A 12,457-nucleotide genomic window follows, 5' to 3' on the forward strand; every position below is an offset into this window, starting at 1 on the left:
GTGGGCTTCACCCCCTGCAACCAAAGATTGAAAATGGTGACTGGACTTGGAACTGAGCTGCGCCCTCCACAACTAGATTGAAGGACAATGACTTGGAGCTGATGGGCCCTGGAGAAACATACTGCTCCCCAGTATTCCCCAATAAAATTTTAAAAAACAAAAACAAACAAACAAAAACAATCTCTCATCTGTTGGAAGCCAGAAGCACAGATGAGTTGAGCTGCCTGCAGACTTCCACATAGTAACTGGGAACTACATGGAGAAAAGCAAAGTTCCTAACTTCCAAGAGCTCACGGCTAGAGTGATGTTTTTCACCAGTGATTAAAATTGTCTGATTAGAGCAACTCCAAAAAATGGAGAGATCCTTTGCTTTGTAAAGATCATATAGAAATATTTTGCCATTGAAGATCCCATGTCGCTCAGGTGTTTTGACCATAAAAAGGGGTTGCATATCTTCATGGCCACCCATGGGTAAATGTAAATATACATGAGAGAAGCATCTCCCATCAGCTAAGAGACCCAGATGGAGTCTACAGTTTAATTGTACAAGGCTATGTTATTGAACAGGAAGCATCAGGTGATTAAGCAAGCAGGTGTCTTTGGGCTTTTAGTCCAAAAGGACCAGCAAATCGTGCTGGGAATTTCAGTGGCTTTCAAAGTTTTGGCAAGTGGCTGCTGCTACTGAATGTGATTTGAGTTATTCCAGAGCAGCAATCAACCAAAGAGGGAAGGAAAGCCTACTGTTTCAATAACATATTTTTGTTGAAATTTGTCAACAGAAGTTTGTTGCCACCAATCCAATGCCAACAGGAGTCCCTAATCTGAGATGCAGTAAAAAAGAGAAACTTCATTAAAAACAGTTTGCAAACCAGAAAGATGCAGCCTCCAGAATAAAGGGCAAGTGCTCTCTCCCAAGACAAAGGGGACGCTCACTTTCATAGAGGAAGTTTCTGCCCCAGTCCCTGAACGGTCCATCTATGCAAATGAGGACTGCAAATTTACATAGTCTGATTGATCCAAGTAGCACTGTCCTGAGTGGTGGGAATCATGCATTCTGATTGGTCTTTATGAAGCTGCTCTAATTGGTTAGTGAAGATGCAAATGCGGTATAGCTGTGTAGCTCTGATTGGATGGGGAAGTTCTCAGTTTATTGGTTGAAAGACAAATCTAGGAACTCATTTATAAAAGCCTGCTCAGGTGGCAGCAACTCCATACATGAGGCTGGGGGCTCAGTCTGTAGCTTTTCCCTGAAGTGAAGAGTACATGAGAGGGCACTGTTAGCAATGGCTTCTAGACTGATTATGAATTTGAACACAATTAATCACAAGGAATATTTCTTGGCAGGTATATTCTTCTCGGGGTCAACAAATTCAATAGCCTTTGTTTAAAGTACCTTCTTGATGCCCCTCTGAGTTATGAAATACTCATGTGCAGTATTAATAACATCAGACAGACACTAGCAGCTTACTAATAACTATTTCATTCAATCAGCTACTACTGTTTGTGTATATATATGTATGTATGTATGTATGTACATATATATATATATATATATATATATATATATATATATGTATATATACACATATATGTACATATTCCCAAGAGAAAATGTGATGGTTGTGCATGGTTTTGTGATTACCAAAAAATAAAAATAAAAAAGTCAGAACCACATAAATCCCTATTAGAAGAGATAAATTCCATATCTGTGGAAAACAACAAATGTTTCTGTGTGGCAGAGAATAAACACAGTACCCTAGAAGTTTGGGTCTTGGGGTATCAAAAAAGAAAGCAAAATTTCCTTGGGTTACTGACTTTTATTTTCTTTTGCCCTTTTCACTCTGACCCCTCCTTAGGAAGTTGAGATTCAAATCCCTGGAGCCCCCTTCAAATGTTATCAAGCTCTGTTCAAAGTCATTCAGAAATAAGGAAAGAAACTTCACATGGAGACACTCTATATCTCGGCTGCCAGGAGAAATATAATCTTTGAGGTCAATGAATTTATTAAGACATTTTTATTACTGTTTTGTCTGTCTGTTTTTTGGTACGGTCTTAAAGAAAGATGTGTGGCCCTCATCGTGCAAAACCAATCTAGGCAGAATCAGTTATTTCTTCTCTACATCTTTTCTGCATTCGAGCTCCCCCAACTACCTCCCTCACCTTGTAAAATTTGCAGGCTCTGGACATTTTGCATTGCTGAAGAATATCACTGTTTTGCTTCCAGCAAGGAATATAAATGTTGCAACACTGACTCCTCCTCTAATGAAGAAAGAGTGAACAAGTGCACTAAGTTGAGCTTCTTCTCACACAAGCGCCGGGCTGGGGACGGTGGGGCCCAGGCTGCAATCTCCAGACAGTGTCTTTTGGGCTGGGCTTCCCCGCCCCTTTCCCTTTCTGTCTTACTCGCTCCTCTCCCTCTTTCTGGATTTTACCCGCTATTCATGAAACAGCTTTACCACAGTGGAACTCAGCGTCCTTTTGCAGGAAGTGCTCACGGACTGATATGGCAGACTTTGCTACCCAGCAAAAGTGAGTAGCCAGGGGACGCGTGCGACCGAGAGCGGCGCCGGCCTCGAGGCGCCGGAGCTTCGGGTTGGAGGCCCAGGGCGGGAGGGGAACGAGGGCGGCGCGGGCGCGGACTGCTCAGCACATCGCCAGAAAGCAGCCGAGCTGGCAGAAGGGCTGGGAAGGCAGCGGCTCCGACCGTCGTCCGCGCCGAGATCCCTTCTCCGAGGAGCTAGAAACGCACTCCGCGCCCAGATTTTACAACTGCACACATTTGCCTTCTTAAAAGGCATCTTCAGATGCACGCTTGAGAACGAGTTTTGGAATGACTGTGGGATTCCAATAATGTAAATTATTTACGTCAAATTGAAAAAAAAAAAAAAAAGAAGGGGGGGCGGGGAGGCGAAGAGGCTCAGACAGGTGATGAGATGACAGCGGACCTGAGGATTTTCCCGCAGCGGCCGTGGAAGCGTCCCGGTGTCCGGTGGGGAAAGTTAGCGTTACCTGTGCTGACCCGAGAGGCGCAGCTCCCCTCCAAGGCAGAGGCGCTGATATCAGGTAAGCAGCTCGGGGCTGTCACCCAGACCCCAGAGCAGGCGGAAGGCCGATTGACCGGGGCAGAGGAATTCCAACCGGAGAGGAAGCTGATAGGAGAACCCGCTGCAGGGGAGAGGACCTGAGAGGAGTGTGTGCAGCAGAAGGGAGAGGAGAGGAGAAGTCAAGCAAACTGCGGTAACGGGAGAGCCCGAGCGCCGTGCGAGGGGAAAGAAAGCAAGGGCTGCAGTTCTAACTCACTGAGGGGGAGAAGATCCTTTCAGTGACCTCTACCTCTATCGCGGGGACACGGCCCACGTTACCCTAATAACAGGCAATTTAGGATTCTCTATGATTTGGCTTGAAAGTGGTTGCGAAACATTGTTAGTAATCTGGAGGGATTAGTTTGTCTTCATTCATCAAGTTGGCTGGCAAAGATTTCCCACCTGAGTCTCCAGCTTCTTGGTCAGTGGAGTGCTGCTAATCCTAGCCCTGCCCCTGGTTGTGCAATCTTGGAAGACACTTATGTTCTCTGGGCCTCAGTTTTCTTTGCAATATTTAGGGGAATTTATATATATATATATATATATATATATATATATATATATATATATATATACATATATATACACATATACATATATATAATATATGTGTGTATATATTATATATAACACATATATTATATATAATATATATTATATGTTATTTATATTATATAATATATATTATATATATTATATGTGTTATATATAATACATATTATATATATATTATATATATATTCCATTAAACATGTGTGCATATAATATGTGTGTGTGTCTACATGGGGTAAAAACACTGAATAGTGCAAGGAAGAAGCAGATGAAAATTTGAATTTCAGTGGTTCTGAAAAACTGGGGGTGTTCTTATAGGATGTACATAAAAATTTGCAGACAATTCCTGATGGTTCCTAGACACCCCCCGTGAAGACTCCACCTGAACCCCAGGTGAACATTCTTTGTCTAAAGAAAGCCTTCCCTTTGAAGACCTGCATCAGGGACCATCCAGCCAACCTCCGCTGGCAGCTGGGCTGACTGTGGGAGTAATGTACAGCTTTCTCCAAGGTCTGGAGTCAGCCAGGCTGTTGAAGGGGAAAGCCCTCCTTTCCTGAGTGAGCTCCTAAGGCACTGTTTCCCAAGGGCTTCACCAATCTCTTCATCCTAGGGAACCTTCCTCATAAACTCTTTTAATGAATTTCCTAAAGTGATAGTCCTCATGCCTGGAGTTTTCATTCTTACAAACAGCACTAGAGAGCCACCTGCAGAGAAGATCTGTCTGTCTCAAAGAGAACTCATCAGGTCACCTAGCTGGATGTCAGACCGTGATGTGAAGGCTTTGTTTTGAAAGGAAGTGCCAATTGCTCCCCAGTGCACAGTAAGAATAATAATGGTTTTCTTTTGTACCTCTGCAATTTGCCTTGAAGTTACGAGGGACTCTGGTTTTGTGCAATGGGGTCTTCCACTAGCAACCCCAGCAAGATGTGGCAGAGGACACGTGGAGACTTGTGGCCCAATAGACTGGGCTGCAAATCTTGGCTCCCACACTTTGGCAGTCACTTCTCTGAGCTTCACTTTCTGTCTGTAAAATGCGGAACAGTACTGCCATTCTTGCACAGTTGTTAGGAGAACAAAAGTAATGTTTATACAGTGCCTGGTTCTACAGTCAATGAAAAACTGCTACTATTAATGTTAATGTGAGATTCTAAGTAAGTGTCAAATAATTTCACGCTTTTTAGAGCAGCTTACTGTCTCTCTTATGGGGCTTACACTAGCAGAAGAATGAGTAAAATCAATTCTGGCCTAAATATTCTTAAAGATGAGTAATGGGTTTAGAACACAGAGTTGGGTATATTGTTTCCCCTTTGTCAAGTAAAGCACTCTGTGTTGCCAGCAAGTGAAATGTGTCCACATTGGCATGGATTCTTAACTCTTTCTCTCAGTTCTCTTTTGGTCCATAATCTTGAATACAAAAGAGCTAGATTTCTGCCTATAGCTACAAACAGCTGGACATGGAAACTGGAGAGGTCTCAGGCCTGTATCCATCTCCAGATACACCAGAAACTCTCTCTGTAGAGAGAAATGTCTCCACTTGACATAGATTTAAACAGTTCAGTTCTCTCTCTCTCTCTTTCTCTCTCTCTCTCTCTCTCTCTCTCTCTTTCTCTCTCTCTCTCTCTCTCCCTCTCTCTCTCTCTCTCTCTCTCTCTCTCTCTCTCTTTCTCTCATCCTGGCCCCTCAGGTGCAAGAAGTTGGATGATGTAGAAATGTGGGAAAGAAATATCAAAACATTAAAAGGAAGCTGGCTACTCTCAAAGTAGCCATTCCAAAGATGGATCAGTATATTCTGGCAAGGCATTCTTGCATGCAGAGATAATACTGATACCTACTATTCACTGAGTCTTCAAGCTGTTTAAACGCTTTCCTACATAACCTCAGTGAATTTTTATAGCAACACAACAAGGTATACATTATCATTTATGGCTTTATAGATTAAAAAACTGAGACTTATAAAAATTTACCTAACTTTCCCAGTCTGCAGAGTTAGTAAAAGGCAAAAAGTGAGCTTCAAGCCCTGGTCTGTCTGACTTTGACATTCACTCTTTTTCTAATACCCAGTGCTGCCAAGATCCCTATATCAAAAGTTGCATCAAGCCAACTGGGCTCCAGTTCTTCTAAAGAGCAGGAATAACCAAATCTTCTGGATGATTTTAACTGGTGTGAACATATACTTTGCATGTGATACATATTAATAGGCAACACTAATAAAATCACCTGTGGAGAATAATTTTCCCAACCCTTTACAAGTCCTGCTGTTAGACTCAAGATATCAAATACCAAACCTCAGCAAGGGAGGCTGGCCCTGGGTCATTGACTTCCTGAGCGATTCTTTCAGGTTAAAAAGAGCTCTAGAATTGTACACCTGAAACCTATACAACTTTACTAACAATTGTCACCCTAATAAACTTTAATTAATTTTTTTTCAAAAGATCTCTAGAATTTCCTTTACCTACTACCTTTAGAATCAGGGGACCATCTACATTTACTTCCCTGGGTTAAGTAGTCATTCGTTCATTCATTCATTCATTCATTCATTCATTTATTCAATAAATACTTTTTGAGCTCTGAGTAAGTCAGGCAAGGTCCTAGCTATTGTGGAGCTTCTAAGCTAGAGAGTAGGGCAGATAAGAGGCAGGTGAACCAATACATAAATAATTTCAGATACCGATAAATGCTATGAAGAAAGTAGAGAGAGGCTGAGGAATAGTGTGTGCTACCAGGGCTTGGAGGCAACTTTAAATAAGGCAGCCAGAGAAGATTTACATAACAAGGTCACCCTTGAACTTAAACTTGCATAATAAGAGGGAGCCAGGCCTTGAAGGTCTGGGGAAAGGGCTGCATTAGCAGAAGAAACCTCAAGGGAAACATCTGGAAGTGGAATACATGAAGCAGTAGAGCCTCAAATACAATGACATGGCCTCATAGAAATCAAGATGGGTTTTTTATAGGGGAAATTATTGTTTGAATGCCTATTATATGATTCTAGGCTGTGCTGTGTGCTTTATACCGATCTTATTTAATCTTCTCAACAATCTGGTGAGTTAGCGATTTTTGTCTTGATTTAACAGTTGAAGAAACCAGGACTCATAGGGGATAAGCAGCTAGCCCTGGGTTACAAAGCTGGAATTTGAATCTCATAGCCTGTTTTGCTTCAAAGTCCAAAATTTTTTGCTAATAAAACGTGTGGCCTTTGAGATAATCTCTTCCAGGGCATAGTGAAAGAGCTACCAGAAGGAAAATATTAAAAGTATATCAGGTAGCTAAATGCTGACAATGATTTCTACCTGCTAGTCCAAATTCCAGTTAGCGTGTCTATACCTGTAGTATGCAATACAAGCTCTAGCCACATGTGGCTATTGGGTACTTGAAATGTGACTACCTGGTTTCCCCAAAAATAAGACCTCACCAGTAAATAAGCCCTAGCATGATTTTTCAGGATGACATCCCCTAAACATAAGCCCTAATGCGTCTTTTGGAATCAAAATTAATATAAGACCCAGTCTTATTTTGGGGGAAACACGGTAGTTCAAATAGAGATGTGCCGTAAGTATGAAATATACCATAGATTTCAAAGAACTAGTATCAAAAAAAATCATTAATTTTTAATATTGATTGTATGTTAAAATGATAATATTTTGGATATATTGGTTTAGATGAAATATATTACTAAAATTAATTTCACCTGTTTCCTTTTAATTTTTAATGTGGTTTACAGAAAAATTTAAATCACATTTGTGGCTCACATTATATTTCCATTTAACAGCACTGCTATAGACTAATGCATTGACAAAAAAATGATGAGAAATTTTTCTTCTTCTTAACAAACTTTTCCTCCAATCTTGACTCAGACTCCATCTCAAATCTGTCCCAAAATTCTGTTATTCAGCTAAGCAGTACACAAGAGAAAAAGAGGTCCTTCTGCACGCATCCTCACCCTCATTCTTCTGCTGAGCTGGTGATAATTTGCAGCCTATTTCATCGTGTCACTATTAGATTTGATGAAATAGACTCAGTGGTTACATTCGTCACCACCCATCCTCTCACTCAGGCAAATCTCAAGAAGCTGCAATAATCCTATGACCAAAGGGTCATTTTGAATCTGAATTTACAGTTTTACCTTAAAATCACTTCCCAGGACAATGTCTCTGTCATTCTCGGCACTTTGTAAAATCAGACAAGGACTCAGCTAGGGCTTCTTGTTTGTGTGCAGAGCTCTTTAAATAAGTCATCTCACCGTGGTGATAAATGTTTCTTCCTCTCTGTCCTTTTGCTTAAAACAGTTTGAACAAGATGCAGTCCCAGTTTCCAGAAGGGCTTCTCCAAGGACATCACAGAAGGCCATTTGGGTTTCTTTTGTCCACTAGCTCAAATGGCCCTTGAGTATGTCAAAAAAGGAAATATGTGATTTGTTCCTGCAGTTTCAGATCTTCCAAAGGGAAGAGCAGTCAGATTCTGGTATTGTTAGAGGAAGCCTCTGGCCTGGGATATTAGAAGCCTGGATTTTACTTTTGATTACTGGTTTGTGTATTACCTTCACCTTCCTCCCCCAACAATCCTGTGGTAAGTTCAGAGTTGATGAAATAATACCACCACAAATGCTAATGGAGAAATGTGCTATAAACATGTGGGCCGTGGTTACCACTTATAACCTGAGAACTGATGGCTTCTGCTGACCTTTGCCTGCAGAGAAGAGTTTCCTTCCTGTAGCTAGAGTGAAGCACTATACAAGATACTCTTTGAAATATACAAGTAGCATTTGTTCATTTCCACTTAAAATCTAAATCTGGAGGGAAATGACAGTAAGAAGCTGATAGGAATGAATCTTGGTGTACCTACAGCAACAGTAACACATATTTTTTAGCATCTTCTAAGCCAAGAAATCCGTGCCTGACTCCATGGGAAAGCCAGGTCCTGGCTCTGGAGGAATATATTATTTAGTTAGGAAGATGGGCATAAACATAAAACACCAGGAGCAATGTAACATAATGTATATTCTCTAAGTACATTACATGACTGATACAAGTGGAGTTTGGAGGTTCCGGAAGACAGTGTGCCTTAAGTCCTAAAGTACATTGAGAAAGACAAGGTAAGAGATGACCATTGATGGATGTAAGAGCTAAAGATAAATGGAGACAGGAAGAGAAGGCACTCTAAGTAAGGAGAAATGCACAAGTGGCATGGCATTGGAATTGTGCATGAAGTGTCCAGTGATGTGAAAAAAAGAATAGTTGGAATCACTAAGAAAGCTTTTAAAAACTAGTGATGCCTCCACCTCTTCTCCAGAATTTTCATGTAGTCAGTTTAGGAATGGGCACTGGGTATCAGCATATTTTTTTTTAATTCCCCAGAATATTCTAATGTGAAGCGAGAGTTGAAAAATCATTGAGCAAAAACACAAGGTCTTTGTATCGTAATCATGGAAAATTCAATTAAAAGGGTAATATTTTAAAGAGAATTCAATGGACAATCAAGATGTGTGGTCTTTGTGGAAATTTTATATACACCCATATTTCTATATAGTCTTTTTAATTCACAGATAACGTTATTTGTAGTGAATCCATCGACTTGCGTGTTGTAACTAAAAGGTGTAACTAGCTGCCCATGCCTGTGTTCTGTATGCTTTTGGGGTGTCTTCTAGTCAACTTGAGCTAAGTGTGAGGCAATTGGTATCTCACAGCTGCTTATGTCAACCAGGTTTTGTGTAATCATTGCAAAGGGCTTTATTAGCATGCCATTAGTCCCGACAGTAGCTATTTTATTATGATGTGTAATCTTCCCTCACCTCTACAACTTTACAAATTGGGAAATGGAGTTTAATTACTTGGCTTGGGCTTTGAGTTGCTGGCAACAGAGGTGGAATTAGAATTCTTAGCCACTGAATTCCCCGTATCTTATTTGGCTCCCAAAGAGAGTGCCCAGTCTCCTGTTACAGAATACTCTGTGCCTGGCAATGTTGTTTCTTCAATGAATGAATTAGTGTTATAGACCAGTAGATGAAAGACGACTAGTCTGGCCGAGCTGCCAACACTATGACTATGAATGTCAGCAGCCCGTTGGCCGCCACAGCAGCCCCAGGAGCCCCATCCCTACAGACTTGGAGCTTCCATTCAAGCTCCGTCATGCGTCATGCATACTTACACCTCATCCACTCCTACCTCTGGGAAGTGAAGGCTTCCTAGCCCCAGAGCTTTCAAGCTGTTCTGATTTCTCTTCTCTGTAGCTTGTATTCACTGAATATTGATTTTTTGTTACACACTAGAAAGAGAGAGAGAGAGAGAGAGAGAGAGAGAGAGAGAGAGAGAGAGAGAGAACAAAGCCCAACAATTTTTACAGTAGCATTTTAAAAGAATTCTTTTTGTCTTGGGAATTTCTGGGTTTATTACCAGTGGTGAGGTATGGAGATCATTATGAAGGGCAGTGGACAAAAGCTAGAGTCTTGGCACTACACCCTCTTTAGGACAAAAAGGTAGGTCAATTTTGTGCCATCCCAAAATGGTTATTTTCTTTTTCTCTGTTTCCCAATCCATGATTGAATTAAGAACGATTTCTAATATCTTTAGCTATAGCAAAAAGCAAGCCTGTAAAACAATGGTCCTCAATACTGATTGCACATGAGAATCATCTCAGAAGCTTTAAAAAATACAGCTGCCCAGGGCCCTAACCATAAACCCATTGAATCAAGATTTTGAGAATGGAGCCTCAGCGTCTTGATTTACAGTTCTCCAGGAGATTCTTATGTGCATCAGTAAGATCAGCTAAGATCCAAATCTTAATTACTTATTTCTATTTCTTCTTTAGCATTGTTTTACGTGGCATGGACCCCAGAGAATTATCCAAAATATATTTTTATTAACACTTTAACAAGTTTATCATTCTACTCTTTGGGGAGCATGATTTCTAGCATACTAAATTTCCTGCCTATGTAATAACTTCACACTCAGAGGGGCCCTTGTGATTAAAATTTCTGTATGCACAATGTGGAAATCAGGTTGCCAGAAGCTTAATAATTATGAGATTGAAAGATAAAGGTTAAGCTTTCCTACCACCCATACATTAAATTTTCCGATTGCTATGTTGATCTTTAGTTAACCAACACTTGCTTTCCTGTCTCAGACATTTTAAAGCCAATTAACTCCATTCTTGTACACACCCTTATTAAAAATATAATTACAGTAATATTCCCCAGTCACCGTGTAGACTTTACAAGGTGAATTAGCCAAGAACTAAGTAGGTTGTATAAAACCCTCTCAGTCCCAGGAAATCTTTTGGGTTGCAGAGTCTTCCAGCATCAGACTGGGCTAGAGGAGTCATAAATTTGGGGTTAGATAGGGCCATTATAAGTCACCTCAAATATAAAAGAATCTAGGATGTGGAAAATGATTCTAGAATCAATCTGAGAATAATTATCCAGAGTCCAGTTAATTATCCAGAGTCTAAAACTCCCACTTTTTCTCAGAAAGTTCTATTACTACCAAAAGGCAACCAAGTTTTTGTACTAAATCGGGAGGGAGGGATGATGTACCACTGTACTTTCGGGAGTCCTAAGATTGCAGGATTAAGAGAAGATAAGAAATTGTTAAGAATGCAGGGAGAAGATGGATAAAGGTCTGCTGTTAGCCAGGTGTCATGGGCATTGGCAAGTTTTATTTACTCAACTAATATTTATGGAGGGTCTACTACGTATCGGGGCTGTCACAGGAGCTGGAGATAGAGTGATGAAGTTCTTGCTCTCGTGGAGTCTGTATACCAGTGAGCGGAAGCATATCCTCATTGAGAAAGAAACAAATAAAATCAAATGTGTTAGTGCTATGAAGAAAAATACAGTGAGGTAAAAGGAATGAACTCTAACAAGAGCTGCTTCAAATAGGCTTACCAGAGTTGCTCTCTCTGAGGTGGGATTTGAGCTAGTACATCAGTGTTTAAGAGAAAGCCCTCAGAGATCAGGGAGAGAAGGCTAGGCAGAGAGAACACCAAGAGCTAAAGCCCTGACATTGGAAAAGTTTGACATGTTCAGGAAACAAAAAAGGAGACCAGTGTGGCTGGACCTTAGGGAGGAAGGAAGAGACAGTCAGGTAGGAAAACAGCCCTGAGGGCCTGAGGTCAGGCGATGGAGTTGGGATTTTACATCACTTTAAGGAAATCATTGGGAGGTTTTAAGCAAGGGAGTGACATGTTTTACATTGCATTTTAGAGATTGCTCAGGTTTCTGTGTGGAGAATGGATTGTAGCCTGGTATCAGAGGGAGAACTTGGGAGGCTGTTCAGGAGAACAGCAAGAGGTGAGGACGCATCAGGTGGGGTGATATTAATAGCAGTGAGGTAGAAGCATTAGGTAGCGGAGTGAATTTGGAGGTTAGGCCATCACAGCTTTCAGATGAATAGAGCCAGTAAAAGTGACAGCGGACCTAGTCCTGTCTGAGATCATTGCTCTTACCCAATCCCAACTTGGGCCACTGGTTTTGAACCAAAATTGGAATAACATCTAGTGTTATTAGAAACATGAGGAACTTTGACTTCAACTTATTTAAGCAGAAAAAACAAAAAAGTCCTGTCCAAGGTGAAATTTCTGTTTGCTGCTTTTAACCTCCACACCATAAAAATTTCATCCTGTCTCATAAGACCATTCTGACGGGTTTTATTGTTTTTGATTACTGTGTTTTTCGTTAAGTGCTGAAAATGTCATATTCACATTACTAGTTTATCTCTTTTCTGAGCATTTCACACTTTGGCTGTATTTACTGAGTCCTTCACTTCAGGCTGTCAGACGTTTACATGTGGCTTTTTGCAGTTGGCCAGTTTCTCCATATAAACGCTAACTTT

The 12,457-nt window shown here is 40.8% G+C and overlaps 1 protein-coding gene across 4 annotated transcripts in view; it reads left to right on the top strand.

The window, feature by feature from the left end:
• The first annotated feature begins 2,261 nt into the window (after positions 1-2,261).
• Positions 2,262-12,457, top strand: part of PRLR (prolactin receptor) — a 141,381-nt gene continuing 131,185 nt past the window's right edge. For 2 of the 4 annotated variants that reach the window (XM_081053295.1, XM_081053294.1), the window contains exon 1: positions 2,920-3,063. The gene's annotated coding sequence lies outside the window, so the exon portion shown is untranslated. Of the gene's footprint in view, positions 2,530-2,648; positions 3,064-12,457 lie in introns of those variants that run through there. The other 2 variants (XM_081053296.1, XM_081053292.1) reach the window with 2 other exon arrangements.

The sequence above is a fragment of the Rhinolophus hipposideros genome (genome assembly GCF_964194185.1).
Source record: "Rhinolophus hipposideros genome assembly, chromosome: 7".
In the NCBI taxonomy this organism is placed as follows: Eukaryota; Metazoa; Chordata; class Mammalia; order Chiroptera; family Rhinolophidae; genus Rhinolophus; species Rhinolophus hipposideros.